Raw genomic sequence first — 13,587 nt, forward strand, 5'->3', positions numbered from 1 at the left:
TTTGTCTCAGATCTTCCTCTAGCCTTGTTCTTCTTTCGAGAGTTCCCTTGTGCTGCCTCAGTTGGATCTCCTTCACTTGACAGGGGGTGCCCGAGCAGCAATCCTCCACAGCTCTGGCCCAACTCCTACTTACCTGCCAGGTGAGATACTATGATCTTCACTGTTAGGGCAATCAGGATGTGGAATTCCCTGCCAGGGAAGGTGGTAATGGCGGACTCTGTAATTGGATTTAAAAAAGGAATGGATACATTTCTGAATGAAAAAGCTATCCAAGGTTATAATACTTAAAATATCAACATGGTTAATCCGGGGGTAACATGAGTTGTAGTAGCTAACTAGTCATAAAACATTATTCAGCAAGTATGTAGAATCATCACAACTTAAAACAGGTTGAACACGATGGGCAATTTGCCTCTATTCAACCTCAAAAACTTTGTTACTATATGTTACTATATTACTATGTTACTGTAGTATACAGAACACCACAATGCAATGAGCAGGGATAGTGAGCACTGATGAGGATACTAGAACTGACACTGAGCAGCAAGATGCAGCACTGGACTATTAGTAATGTACTGTAGTATGCTGAGCACAACAATGCAGCACAAGACAATGAGCAGTGATACTGAGCACTGATGAGGATACTACTGAGAACTGACACTGAGCAGGAGAGACACACTACTAGTATTACTGAGCAGCAATAAGTATCCACTGATACTGAGCACTGATATTGAGATTTCCACTGAGAGAACATAGCCACGTCCTCTCCGCTCTCTCTTCAATGCACGAGTAAAAATGGCGGCAACGCGCAGCTCTTTATATGGAATCCGAATCTCGCGAGAATCCGACAGCGGGATGATGACATTTTCCCTTGTTCAGGTTTTCCGAGTCAGGCGGGAACAACCGAGCCTGCCTCGTACCAGTGTAAACCACGTGGAGTTCGTGGGGAATTCGGTTCTCGGAGAACCGAACCCGCTCCTCTCTACCTTATACCCATCAAATTTTTTTATTTTCAATCTAAGCCCCTGCAGTTTTCTGTAAGCATCTGCTTTGCTATGATGATCAACAAGTCACAAGGGCAAACACTCAGGGCTTGAGGCGTAGATCTTAGGACCAGCTGCTACAAGCATGGCAGAGGTGTCACTATCACTGGTGACACCCAGAGAGGTGGCGAGGGAGATTGTAATGCAGTGCGCGCAGATAAGCAGCGCAATGGTAAAAAGGAGGCATGGTTTCATAGGTAGGGGCGTTGCCTGGTGGCCTGAATCTACATTTTGTTGCTCCGGGTGTCCCGGGGGTTGGGGGCTGCACCGGGGACTAGTGTGTGAGCGGTGCTGGCTCCTGCACAGTGACATGGCATGGCCACTAGAGATGTGCACCGGAAATTTTTCGGGTTTTGTGTTTTGGTTTTGGGTTCGGTTCCGCGGCCGTGTTTTGGGTTCGAACGCGTTTTGGCTAAACCTCACCGAATTTTTTTTGTCGGATTCGGGTGTGTTTTGGATTCGGGTGTTTTTTTCAAAAAACCCTAAAAAACAGCTTAAATCATAGAATTTGGGAGTCATTTTGATCCCAAAGTATTATTAACCTCAATAACCATAATTTCAACTCATTTTCAGTCTATTCTTAACACCTCACACCTCACAATATTATTTTTAGTCCTAAAATTTGCACCGAGGTCGCTGGATGACTAAGCTCAGTGACCCAAGTGGCCGACACAAACACCTGGCCCATCTAGGAGTGGCACTGCAGTGTCACGCATGATGGCCCTTCCAAAAAACACTCCCCAAACAGCACATGACGCAAAGAAAAAAAGAGGCGCAATGAGGTAGCTGTGTGACTAAGCTCAGCGACCCAAGTGGCCGACACAAACACCTGGCTCCATCCCTGACTTGGAAATGGAGTGTTGCTGACCCCCCTCTCCCCCCCTGCCCCGATTGACAGGCAGAGGCGATCGCATTCTCTGCGGGGTGCCGCAGAAAATGCAGGCACATGCGTATGCTCTTAGCAATTTTTGCAGTTGGATCGCTTACTGTGATTGCAATCCAACCTGAATCAGGCCCTATTACCTATCACAATGCGCTGCGGGCAGTACAAAATTGGTTTAATATGGGAGAAAAAACCCCAGACCTGTGCTCCTTAACTGTACCTGGTGGCTCGTGGAGCGGCTGCCCAGTAATCAGTGTCCACGCCAGTGCGCACACGGTCCACCCCCTACGGCCACGCTCCCCTTCATCAGCGGCCTCGTGATCCGGAAGGGCGGTGCGTGTGTGACTGACCTTAGGAAGAAACCGGAGCCTCCGCTGCAGTGACCCAGCAACCAGGGCACGGGAGTATACAGCGCCGCTGGGAGTGATGAAGCTGCAGTAAAGATGTCTATTAGACCTAGCCTGCTGCAGCCCTTGTAGATTCTCATAAAAAAAGTTCTTATTTTCTTGTCAAAATTAATAGCTAAGAATAGGCTGCCTGAGGCAGGCCCCTGTTAAGTGGCCTGCTACTGAAGGCACCAACTACAAACTGAGCTCCCTGTTCATGGAAGCGGGGTTATAGAGGAGAATGCGCTGAGCATCTTGGGAACAGTCAAAAGCTTTGAGCCGGTTGGTGCCTCAGATCAAGATCCTACTCTACACCCCAATGTGAATCCTTGTGGAGTCCAGTGTACCCCACAGAAGAAATTAATGTGTCACACCCATTGGCAGCAACCTTAGAATAGCTGCTGACGGGCACAATTGAGAAAGGAAGGGGGGGGGACATTTGAATCCAGCACATAGATGCAATTCAAATATGTAATTTGAACCTTCCTATTTTAAAATATAATGGATGAACTTCACCCTGTGATAACAATCTTCATGATATAGAGATCTCATATGCAAAATAAGTATGAGTTGGGATAGGGCTGGGGAGGGTGGCTGCTCGGGCAAGCCCCTCCCCCGTCAAGTTAAGGAGATTCAACTGAGGAAGCACAAGGGAACTCTCGTCTGGGGACAACAACTGCAGGGAGACCACATTTTTTCAGATGAACATGGGAGGGCGGAAGGCTGCCTAATACTGAAGCACCATCAAATATCAAACCATATGCAATAACTAGTACAAGCATTCCTGGGGGAAGGTCTGCAGGAGACGAATTTGCATACGGTGATGTCATCCAAGCAGTGGGCCAAAGTTGGCTGGAACCCTCATCTGCATATGAAAAGAGAAAAGGGTTATGCAGGGCATGGCAGCCTTTTGCGGCGCTTGGATGACCCCTAGTTCGCATTAAACACCTCCACCCTCCTTCGGTGTGGGGCTCATGTTGGCTATGCCCCAGCCCCTGAAGCATTCAAGCTGATTTCTTGCAGCAGCTGGGCACTGTAACAGCTCCAGAGCTGCTCTGTAAGGCAAATAAAAGGGTGTGGGCCCTGCAGCACTACCTGTAGTTCGCATTGTGCGTTGGAAGGCACAAAGTAAGCAGACGGGAGAAGTCAGGATAGTGCGCAAGGGCATAGAAGGGAGCGGCTCAAGAAAAGAGAAGTGGAAACAGACAGCAAACTAGGCTGGAGAGAGACCTGAGACAAAGAGATCTGAATTATACGAGAGCCGACCAGGGGAAACACAAATTATGCAGTCAAGTTTCCCATATTTGGGGAAATCGCAGGGGCAGCACACCCAGAGTGCAATGGTTGAGCCTTGCCCTGGGAGAAGCACCTTCAAGATCATAGTATCTCACCTGGCAGGTAAGTAGGAGTTGGGCTAGAGCTGGGGAGGGTCGCTGCTCGGGCACCCCCCTGTCAAGTGAAGGAGATCCAACTGAGGCAGCACAATGGAACTCTCGAAAGAAGAACAAGGCTAGAGGAAGATCTGAGACAAAGAAATCTGACTTTTACCAGAGCTGACCAGCGGAAAACACAAACACAGTCCCCAACTACCACAAATAATGCAGGCGAGTTTCGCACATTTGGGTAAATCACAGGGGTCAGCATACCCAGAATGCAATGAATGAACCTCACCCTGGGTGAACAATTTTCATGACCATGGTGTCTCCTATGCAAAATAAGTATGATTTGGGATAGGGCTGGGGAGGGCCGCTGCTCAGGCACATCTCTGTCAAGTAAAGGAGATTCAACTGAGGCAGCACAAGGGAACTCTCATATGGGGACAACAACTGCAGGGAGAACACATATTTTCAGATGAACATGGGAGGGCAGAAGGCTGCCTAATACTGAAGCACCCCCAAACAACAAACCAAATGCAACAACTAGTGCAAGCATTCCTGGGGGAAGGCCTGCAGCAGATGGATTTGCATATGGTGATGTTATCCAAGCAGTGGGTCAAAGTTGGCTTCAACCCTCATCTGCATATGAAAAGAGAAAAGGGGCGTGCAGGGCATGGCAGCCTTTTGCGGTGCTTGGATGACCCCTAGATCGCATTAAACACCCCCACCCTCCTTTGGTGTGGGGCTCATGTTGGCCATGCCCCATCCCATGAAGCATTCAAGCTGATTTCTTGCAGCAGCTGGGCACTGTAACAGCTCCAGAGCTGCTCTGTAAGGCAAGTAAAAGGGTGTGGGCCCTGCAGCACTACCTGTAGTTTGCATTGTGCATTGGAAGGCACAAAGTAAGCAGACGGGAGGAGAAGTCAGGATAGTGCACAAGGGTATAGAAGGGAGGGGCTCAAGAAAAAAGAAGTGGAAACAGAGAGCAAACTAGGCTGGAGAGAGACCTGAGACAAAGAGATCTGAATTATACGAGAGCCGACCAGAGGAAACACAAATTATGCAGTCAAGTGTCCCACATTTGGGGAAATCGTAGGAGCAGCACACCCAGTGTGCAATGGGTGAGCCTTGCCCTGGGAGAAGCACCTTCCTGATTATAGTATCTCACCTGGGTGTGCTGCCCCTGCGATTTCCCCAAATGTGGGAAACTTGACTGCATAATTTATGTTTCCCCTGGTCGGCTCTCATATAATTCAGATCTCTTTGTCTCAGGTCTCTCTCCAGCCTAGTTTGCTGTCTGTTTCCACTTCTTTTTTCTTGAGCCCCTCCCTTCTATACCCTTGTGGACTATCCTGACTTCTCCTCCTGTCTGCTTACTTTGTGCCTTCCAATGCACAATGCAAACTACAGGTAGTGCTGCAGGGCCCACACCCTTTTACTTGCCTTACAGAGCAGCTCTGGAGCTGTTACAGTGCCAAGCTGCTGCAAGAAATCAGCTTGAATGCTTCAGGGGCTGGGGCATGGCCAACATGAGCCCCACACCGAAGGAGGGTGGGGGTGTTTAATGCGAACTAAGGGTCATCCAAGCGCCGCAAAAGGCCGCCATGCCCTGCATACCCCTTTTCTCTTTTCATATGCAGATGAGGGTTCCAGCCAACTTTGGCCCACTGCTTGGATGACATCACTATATGCATATCCGTCTTCTGCAGACCTTCCCCCAGGAATGCTTGTACTAGTTGTTGCATTTGGTTTGTTGTTTGGGGGTGCTTCAGTATTAGGCAGCCTTCTGCCCTCCCATGTTCATCTGAAAATATGTGTTCTCACTGCAGTTGTTGTCCCCAGATGAGAGTTCCCTTGTGCTGCCTCAGTTGAATCTCCTTTACTCTAAAACTTGTAAAACTTAGCAAAAGTGTTTACTAAATAGCTGCTCGGCAAAGTTGCAATGCCGAGACTCCCCGACCAGCTGCCCAGGATGAACCCACCTTTCTAGTAGAATGGGTCTTCACCTAATTCAGTAACGGCAATCCTGCCGTGGAATGAGCATGCTGAATCTTACCACAGATCCAGCGCATAATTGTCTACATGGAAGCAGGACACCCAATCCTGTTGGGAGCATACAGGACAAACAGAGCCTCTGTTTTCCTAATCTGAACCGTTCTGGTGACATAAATTTTCAAAGTTCTGACCACAGCCAGAGACTTTGACTCAACGAAGGTGTCAGTGGCCAAAGGCACCATGTGGAAAGATGAACCACCTTCGGCAGAAATAGTTGACGTGTCCTCAATTCTGCTCTATCTTCATGAAATATCAAATAAAGGCTCTTGTGATACTGCATGGTTTGTACTGTTTTCCATGTGCTCCCAGATCTTTCAAGCAAGAAGCATGGTCAAGAAAGTTCTGTTTGAAAAGAAACAACATTTACTGTCATTGTTATAGAATTTGGGAGAAAAAACAAGAAGAAATCTGCACTGTTGACGCACTGGACAGAATGAATGAATCATAAAATATAACCTTTATTAAGTATGTATTAAAATTGGATAAATATTAATATTATTATCCCAAACTGCAGTGAAACATAAAGGTTAAAATCACAGAACTAACATACATGTGCATAAGAAGAATAAAGAGATGTGAAAAAAAGGTTTAAAAAGCGTGTCCGTGTGTGATTATTTTTGAAGGCACAACCCTGGCGGGGTTGTTTATATAGATATATATGTTGCTAATAATCACTTTCTAGCGTAATGTTATTAAATAGCTGTTAGTATCTATGTCGTCAGGTACCACTGGGTCGTATCCTATATACTCCTGTGGGAAACTTGACTGCATAATTTGTGTTTCCCCTGGTCGGCTCTCGTATAATTCAGATCTCTTTGTCTCAGGTCTCTCTCCAGCCTAGTTTGCTGTCTGTTTCCACTTCTCTTTTCTTGAGCCGCTGCCTTCTATGCCCTTGTGCACTCTCCAGACTTCTCCTGTCTGCTTACTTTGTGCCTTCCAACGCACAATGCAAACTACAGGTAGTGCTGCAGGGCCCACACCCTTTTACTTGCCTTACAGAGCAGCTCTGGAGCTGTTACAGTGCCCAGCTGCAGCAAGAAATCAGCTTGAATGCTTCAGGGGCTGGGGCATAGCCAACATGAGCCCCACACCGACGGAGGGTGGAGGTGTTTAATGCAAACTAGGGGTCAGCCAAGCGCCGCAAAAGGCCGCCATGCCCTGCATGCCCCTTTTCTCTTTTCATATGCAGACGAGGGTTGAAGCCAACTTTGACCCACTGCTTGGATGACATCACCATATGCAAATCCATCTGCGGCAGGCCTTCCCCCAGGAATGCTTGCACTAGTTGTTGCATTTGGTTTGTTGTTTGGGGGTGCTTCAGTATTAGGCAGCCTTCTGCCCTCCCATGTTCATCTGAAAATATGTGTTCTCCCTGCAGTTGTTGTCCCCAGATGAGAGTTCCCTTGTGCTGCCTCAGTTGAATCTCCTTTACTTGACAGAGATGTGCCTGAGCAGCGGCCCTCCCCAGCCCTATCCCAAATCATACTTATTTTGCATAGGAGATACCATGGTCATGAAGATTGTTCTCCCAGGGTTAGGTTCATTCATTGCGTTCTGGGTATGCTGACCTCTGTGATTTCCCCAAATGTGGGAAACTCAACTGCATTATTTGTGGTAGTGGGGGACTGTGTTTGTGCTTTCCTCTGGTCAGCTCTGGTAAAAGTCAGATTTCTTTGTCTCAGATCTTCCTCTAGCCTTGTTCTTCTTTCAAGAGTTCCCTTGTGCTGCCTCAGTTGGATCTCCTTCACTTGACAGGGGGGTGCCCGAGCAGCGACCCTCCCCAGCTCTAGCCCAACTCCTACTTACCTGCCAGGTGAGATACTATGATCATGAAGTTGCTTCTCCCAGGGCAAGGCTCACCCATTGCACTCTGGGTGTGCTGCCCCTGCGATTTCCCCAAATATGGGAAACTTGATTGCATAATTTGTGTTTCCCCTAGTCGGCTCTCATATAATTCAGATCTCTTTGTCTCAGGTCTCTCTCCAGCCTAGTTTGCTGTCTGTTTCCACTTCTTTTTTCTTGAGCCCCTCCCTTCTATACCCTTGTGCACTATCCTGACTTCTCCTCCTGTCTGCTTACTTTGTGCCTTCCGATGCACAATGCAAACTACAGGTAGTGCTGCAGGGCCCACACCCTTTTACTTGCCTTACAGAGCAGCTCTGGAGCTGTTACAGTGCCCAGCTGCTGCAAGAAATCAGCTTGAATGCTTCAGGGGCTGGGGCATAGCCAACATGAGCCCCACACCGACGGAGGGTGGAGGTGTTTAATGCGAACTAAGGGTCATCCAAGCGCCGCAAAAGGCCGCCATGCCCTGCATACCCCTTTTCTCTTTTCATATGCAGATGAGGGTTCCAGCCAACTTTGGCCCACTGCTTGGATGACATCACTGTATGCAAATCCGTCTTCTGCAGACCTTCCCCCAGGAATGCTTGTACTAGTTGTTGCATTTGGTTTGTTGTTTGGGGGTGCTTCAGTATTAGGCAGCCTTCTGCCCTCCCATGTTCATCTGAAAATATGTGTTCTCCCGGCAGTTGTTGTCCCCAGATGAGAGTTCCCTTGTGCTGCCTCAGTTGAATCTCCTTTACTTGACAGAGATGTGCCTGAGCAACGGCCCTCCCCAGCCCTATCCCAAATCATACTTATTTTGCATAGGAGATACCATGGTCATAAAGATTGTTCTCCCAGGGTGAGGTTCATTCATTGCATTCTGTGTATGCTGACCCCTGTGATTTCCCCAAATGTGGGAAACTCAACTGCATTATTTGTGGTAGTGGGGGACTGTGTTTGTGTTTTCCTCTGGTCAGCTCTGGTAAAAGTCAGATTTCTTTGTCTCAGATCTTCCTCTAGCCTTGTTCTTCTTTCGAGAGTTCCATTGTGCTGCCTCAGTTTGATCTCCTTCACTTGACAGGGGGGTACCCGAGCAGCGACCCTCCCCAGCTCTAGCCCAACTCCTACATAACTGCCAGGTGAGATACTATGATCATGAAGGTGCTTCTCCCAGGGCAAGGCTCACCCATTGCACTCTGGGTGTGCTGCTCCTGCGATTTCCCCAAATGTGGGAAACTTGACTGCATAATTTGCGTTTCCCCTGGTCGGCTCTCGTATAATTCAGATCTCTTTGTCTCAGGTCTCTCTCCAGCCTAGTTTGCTGTCTGTTTCCACTTCTCTTTTCTTGAGCCGCTGCCTTCTATGCCCTTGTGCACTCTCCTGACTTCTCCTGTCTGCTTACTTTGTGCCTTCCAACGCACAATGCAAACTACAGGTAGTGCTGCAGGGCCCACACCCTTTTACTTGCCTTTCAGAGCAGCTCTGGAGCTGTTACAGTGCCCAGCTGCTGCAAGAAATCAGCTTGAATGCTTCAGGGGCTGGGGCATAGCCAACATGAGCCCCACACCGACGGAGGGTGGAGGTGTATAATGCGAACTAAGGGTCATCCAAGCGCCGCAAAAGGCCGCCATGCCCTGCATACCCCTTTTCTCTTTTCATATGCAGATGAGGGTTCCAGCCAACTTTGGCCCACTGCTTGGATGACATCACCGTATGCAAATACGTCTTCTGCAGACCTTCCCCCAGGAATGCTTGTACTAGTTGTTGCATTTGGTTTGTTGTTTGGGGTGCTTCAGTATTAGGCAGCCTTCTGCTCTCCCATGTTCATCTGAAAATATGTGTTCTCCCTGCAGTTGTTGTCCCCAGATGAGAGTTCTCTTGTGCTGCCTCAGTTGAATCTCCTTTACTTGACAGAGATGTGCCTGAGCAGCGGCCCTCCCCAGCCCTATCCCAAATCATACTTATTTTGCATAGGAGATACCATGGTCATGAAGATTGTTCTTCCAGGGTGAGGTTCATTCATTGCATTCTGGGTATGCTGACCCCTGTGATTTCCCCAAATGTGGGAAACTCGACTGCATTATTTGTGGTAGTGGGGGACTGTTTTTGTGCTTTCCTCTGGTCAGCTCTGGTAAAAGTCAGATTTCTTTGTCTCAGATCTTCCTCTAGCCTTGTTCTTTTTTTGAGAGTTTCCTTGTGCTGCCTCAGTTGGATTTCCTTCACTTGACAGGGGGGTGCCCGAGCAGCGACCCTCCCCAGCTCTAGCCCAACTCCTACTTACCTGCCAGGTGAGATACTATGATCAGGAAGGTGCTTCTCCCAGGGCAAGGCTCACCCATTGCACTCTGGGTGTGCTGCTCCTACGATTTCCCCAAATGTGGGACACTTGACTACATAATTTGTGTTTCCTCTGGTCGGCTACTCGTATAATTCAGATCTCTTTGTCTCAGGTCTCTCTCCAGCCTAGTTTGCTGTCTGTTTCCACTTCTCTTTTCTTGAGCCCCTGCCCTTGCCCTTGTGCACTCTCCTGACTTCTCCTGTCTGCTTACTTTGTGCCTTCCAACGCACAATGCAAATTACAGGTAGTGCTGCAGGGCCAACACCCTTTTACTTGCCTTACAGAGCAGCTCTGGAGCTGTTACAGTGCCCAGCTGCTGCAAGAAATCAGCTTGAATGCTTCAGGGGCTGGGGCATAGCCAACATGAGCCCCACACCGAAGGAAGGTGGAGGTGTTTAATGCGAACTAAGGGTCATCCAAGCGCCGCAAAAGGCCGCCATGCCCTGCATACCCCTTTTCTCTTTTCATATGCAGATGAGGGTTCCAGCCAACTGTGGCCCACTGCTTGGATGACATCACCGTATGCAAATCCGTCTTCTGCAGACCTTTTCCCAGGAATGCTTGTACTAGTTGTTGCATTTGGTTTGTTGTTTGGGGGTGCTTCAGTATTAGGCAGCCTTCTGCTCTCCCATGTTCATCTGAAAATATGTGTTCTCCCTGCAGTTGTTGTCCCCAGATGAGAGTTCCCTTGTGCTGCCTCAGTTGAATCTCCTTTACTTGACAGAGATGTGCCTGAGCAGCGGCCCTCCCCAGCCCTATCCCAAATCATACTTATTTTGCATAGGAGATACCATTGTCATGAAGATTGTTCTCCCAGGGTGAGGTTCATTCATTGCATTCTGGGTATGCTGACCCCTGTCATTTCCCCAAATGTGGGAAACTCGACTGCATTATTTGTGGTAGTGGGGGACTGTGTTTGTGCTTTCCTCTGGTCAGCTCTGGTAAAAGTCAGATTTCTTTGTCTCAGATCTTCCTCTAGCCTTGTTCTTTTTTCGAGAGTTTCCTTGTGCTGCCTCAGTTGGATCTCCTTCACTTGACAGGGGGGTGCCCGAACAGCGACCCTCCCCAGCTCTAGCCCAACTCCTACTTACCTGCCAGGTGAGATACTATGATCAGGAAGGTGCTTCTCCCAGGGCAAGGCTCACCCAATGCACTCTGGGTGTGCTGCTCCTACGATTTCCCCAAATGTGGGACACTTGATTACATAATTTGTGTTTCCTCTGGTCGGCTCTCGTATAATTCAGATCTCTTTGTCTCAGGTCTCTCTCCAGCCTAGTTTGCTGTCTGTTTCCACTTCTCTTTTCTTGAGCCGCTCCCTTCTATGCCCTTGTGCACTATCCTGACTTCTCCCGTCTGCTTACTTTGTGCCTTCCAACGCACAATGCAAACTACAGGTAGTGCTGCAGGGCCCACACCCTTTTACTTGCTTTACAGAGCAGCTCTGGAGCTGTTACAGTGCCCAGCTGCTGCAAGAAATCAGCTTGAATGCTTCAGGGGCTGGGGCATAGCCAACATGAGCCCCACACCGAAGGAAGGTGGAGGTGTTTAATGCAAACTAGGGGTCATCCAAGCGCCGCAAAAGGCCGCCATGCCCTGCACACCCCTTTTTTATTTTCATATGCAGACGAGGGTTGAAGCCAACTTTGACCCACTGCTTGGATGACATCACCATATGCAAATCCATCTGCTGCAGGCCTTCCCCCAGGAATGCTTGCACTAGTAGTTGCATTTGGTTTGTTGTTTGGGGGTGCTTCAGTGTTAGGCAGCCTTCTGCCCTCCCATGTTCATCTGAAAATATGTGTTCTCCCTGCAGTTGTTGTCCCCAGATGAGAGTTCCCTTGTGTTGCCTCAGTTGAATCTCCTTTACTTGACAGAGATGTGCCTGAGCAGCGGCCCTCCCCAGCCCTATCCCAAATCATACTTATTTTGCATAGGAGATACCATGGTCATGAAGATTGTTCTCCCAGGGTGAGGTTCATTCATTGCACTCTGGGTATGCTGACCCCTGTGATTTCCCCAAATGTGGGAAACTCGACTGCATTATTTGTGGTAGTGGGGGACTGCGTTTGTGCTTTCCTCTGGTCAGCTCTGGTAAAAGTCAGATTTCTTTGTCTCAGATCTTCCTCTAGCCTTGTTCTTCTTTCGAGAGTTCCCTTGTGCTGCCTCAGTTGGATCTCCTTCACTTGACAGGGGGTGCCCGAGCAGCAATCCTCCACAGCTCTAGCCCAACTCCTACTTACCTGCCAGGTGAGATACTATGATGTTCACTGTTAGGGCAATCAGGATGTGGAATTCCCTGCCAGGGAAGGTGGTAATGGCGGACTCTGTAATTGGATTTAAAAAAGGAATGGATACATTTCTGAATGAAAAAGCTATCCAAGGTTATAATACTTAAAATATCAACATGGTTAATCCGGGGGTAACATGAGTTATAGTAGCTAACTAGTCATAAAACATTATTCAGCAAGTATGTAGAATCATCACAACTTAAAACAGGTTGAACACGATGGGCAATTTGCCTCTATTCAACCTCAAAAACTATGTTACTATATGTTACTATATTACTATGTTACTGTAGTATACAGAACACCACAATGTAATGAGCAGTGATAGTGAGCACTGATGAGGATACTAGAACTGACACTGAGCAGCAAGATGCAGCACTGGACTATTAGTAATGTACTGTAGTATGCTGAGCACCACAATGCAGCACAAGACAATGAGCAGTGATACTGAGCACTGATGAGGATACTACTGAGAACTGACACTGAGCAGGAGAGACACACTACTAGTATTACTGAGCAGCAATAAGTAACCACTGATACTGAGCACTGATATTGAGATTTCCACTGAGAGAACATAGCCATGTCCTCTCCGCTCTTTCTTCAATGCACGAGTAAAAATGGCGGCAACGCGCAGCTCTTTATATGGAATCCGAATCTCGAGAGAATCCGACAGCGGGATGATGACATTTTCCCTTGTTCAGGTTTTCCGAGTCAGGCGGGAACAACCGAGCCTGCCTCGGACCAGTGTAAACCACATGGAGTTCGTCGGGAATTCGGTTCTCGGAGAACCGAACCCGCTCCTCTCTACCTTATACCCATCAATTTTTTTATTTTCAATCTAAGCCCCTGCAGTTTTCTGTAAGCATCTGCTTCGCTATGATGATCAACAAGTCACAAGGGCAAACACTCAGGGCTTGAGGCGTAGATCTTAGGACCAGCTGCTACAAGCATGGCAGAGGTGTCACTATCACTGGTGACACCCAGAGAGGTGGCGAAGGAGATTGTAATGCAGTGCGCGCAGATAAGCAGCGCAATGGTAAAAAGGAGGCATGGTTTCATAGGTAGGGGCGTGGCCTGGTGGCCTGAATCTACATTTTGTTGCTCCGGGTGTCCCGGGGGTTGGGGGCTGCACCCGGGGACTAGTGTGTGTGCGGTGCTGGCTCCTGCACAGTGACAGGGCATGGCCACCCAGCATGACGCCTCCATTCTTGACCATGCTGTAATTGCAGTCGCACTGCAGTTCAGCGTGATCATAAAAAATGGTGTAGCCTCCTGCTGGTGCAAACTGTATGTGCGCGCAGGAAGCCGCCACCATTTTTGTGATCACAGCGGCTGAATGTGATGTCATACAGCCGCTGTGACCACGCCCCCTGTGTCTCCTCCGTTGCAGACCC

General features: G+C 48.5%; 11 non-coding genes and 1 pseudogene across 11 annotated transcripts; 9 read left to right on the plus strand and 3 right to left on the minus strand.

Annotated features, from left to right (window-relative positions):
- Positions 1–3,555: 3,555 nt before the first annotated feature.
- On the minus strand, positions 3,556–3,718 carry LOC135021564 (U1 spliceosomal RNA). The gene has a single exon (XR_010218795.1). It is a non-coding gene; the product is annotated as a U1 spliceosomal RNA (small nuclear RNA).
- Positions 3,719–3,870: 152 nt separating this feature from the next.
- On the minus strand, positions 3,871–4,034 carry LOC135021498 (U1 spliceosomal RNA). The gene has a single exon (XR_010218747.1). It is a non-coding gene; the product is annotated as a U1 spliceosomal RNA (small nuclear RNA).
- Positions 4,035–4,708: 674 nt separating this feature from the next.
- LOC135021590 (U1 spliceosomal RNA) lies at positions 4,709–4,864 on the minus strand. The gene has a single exon (XR_010218815.1). It is a non-coding gene; the product is annotated as a U1 spliceosomal RNA (small nuclear RNA).
- Positions 4,865–7,225: 2,361 nt separating this feature from the next.
- On the plus strand, positions 7,226–7,389 carry LOC135021410 (U1 spliceosomal RNA). The gene has a single exon (XR_010218662.1). It is a non-coding gene; the product is annotated as a U1 spliceosomal RNA (small nuclear RNA).
- Positions 7,390–7,541: 152 nt separating this feature from the next.
- Positions 7,542–7,676, plus strand: LOC135021571 (U1 spliceosomal RNA; annotated as a pseudogene).
- Positions 7,677–8,378: 702 nt separating this feature from the next.
- LOC135021384 (U1 spliceosomal RNA) lies at positions 8,379–8,542 on the plus strand. Its single transcript, XR_010218636.1, has one exon. It is a non-coding gene; the product is annotated as a U1 spliceosomal RNA (small nuclear RNA).
- A 152-nt stretch (positions 8,543–8,694) lies between these two features.
- LOC135021575 (U1 spliceosomal RNA) lies at positions 8,695–8,857 on the plus strand. Its single transcript, XR_010218804.1, has one exon. It is a non-coding gene; the product is annotated as a U1 spliceosomal RNA (small nuclear RNA).
- A 670-nt stretch (positions 8,858–9,527) lies between these two features.
- On the plus strand, positions 9,528–9,691 carry LOC135021398 (U1 spliceosomal RNA). Its single transcript, XR_010218650.1, has one exon. It is a non-coding gene; the product is annotated as a U1 spliceosomal RNA (small nuclear RNA).
- A 152-nt stretch (positions 9,692–9,843) lies between these two features.
- Positions 9,844–10,007, plus strand: LOC135021544 (U1 spliceosomal RNA). Its single transcript, XR_010218777.1, has one exon. It is a non-coding gene; the product is annotated as a U1 spliceosomal RNA (small nuclear RNA).
- A 668-nt stretch (positions 10,008–10,675) lies between these two features.
- LOC135021438 (U1 spliceosomal RNA) lies at positions 10,676–10,839 on the plus strand. The gene has a single exon (XR_010218689.1). It is a non-coding gene; the product is annotated as a U1 spliceosomal RNA (small nuclear RNA).
- Positions 10,840–10,991: 152 nt separating this feature from the next.
- Positions 10,992–11,154, plus strand: LOC135021578 (U1 spliceosomal RNA). Its single transcript, XR_010218807.1, has one exon. It is a non-coding gene; the product is annotated as a U1 spliceosomal RNA (small nuclear RNA).
- A 671-nt stretch (positions 11,155–11,825) lies between these two features.
- On the plus strand, positions 11,826–11,989 carry LOC135021372 (U1 spliceosomal RNA). Its single transcript, XR_010218625.1, has one exon. It is a non-coding gene; the product is annotated as a U1 spliceosomal RNA (small nuclear RNA).
- The last annotated feature ends 1,598 nt before the right edge of the window (positions 11,990–13,587 follow it).

Source organism: Pseudophryne corroboree, unplaced genomic scaffold (genome assembly GCF_028390025.1).
Source record: "Pseudophryne corroboree isolate aPseCor3 unplaced genomic scaffold, aPseCor3.hap2 scaffold_370, whole genome shotgun sequence".
Classification (NCBI taxonomy): Eukaryota; Metazoa; Chordata; class Amphibia; order Anura; family Myobatrachidae; genus Pseudophryne; species Pseudophryne corroboree.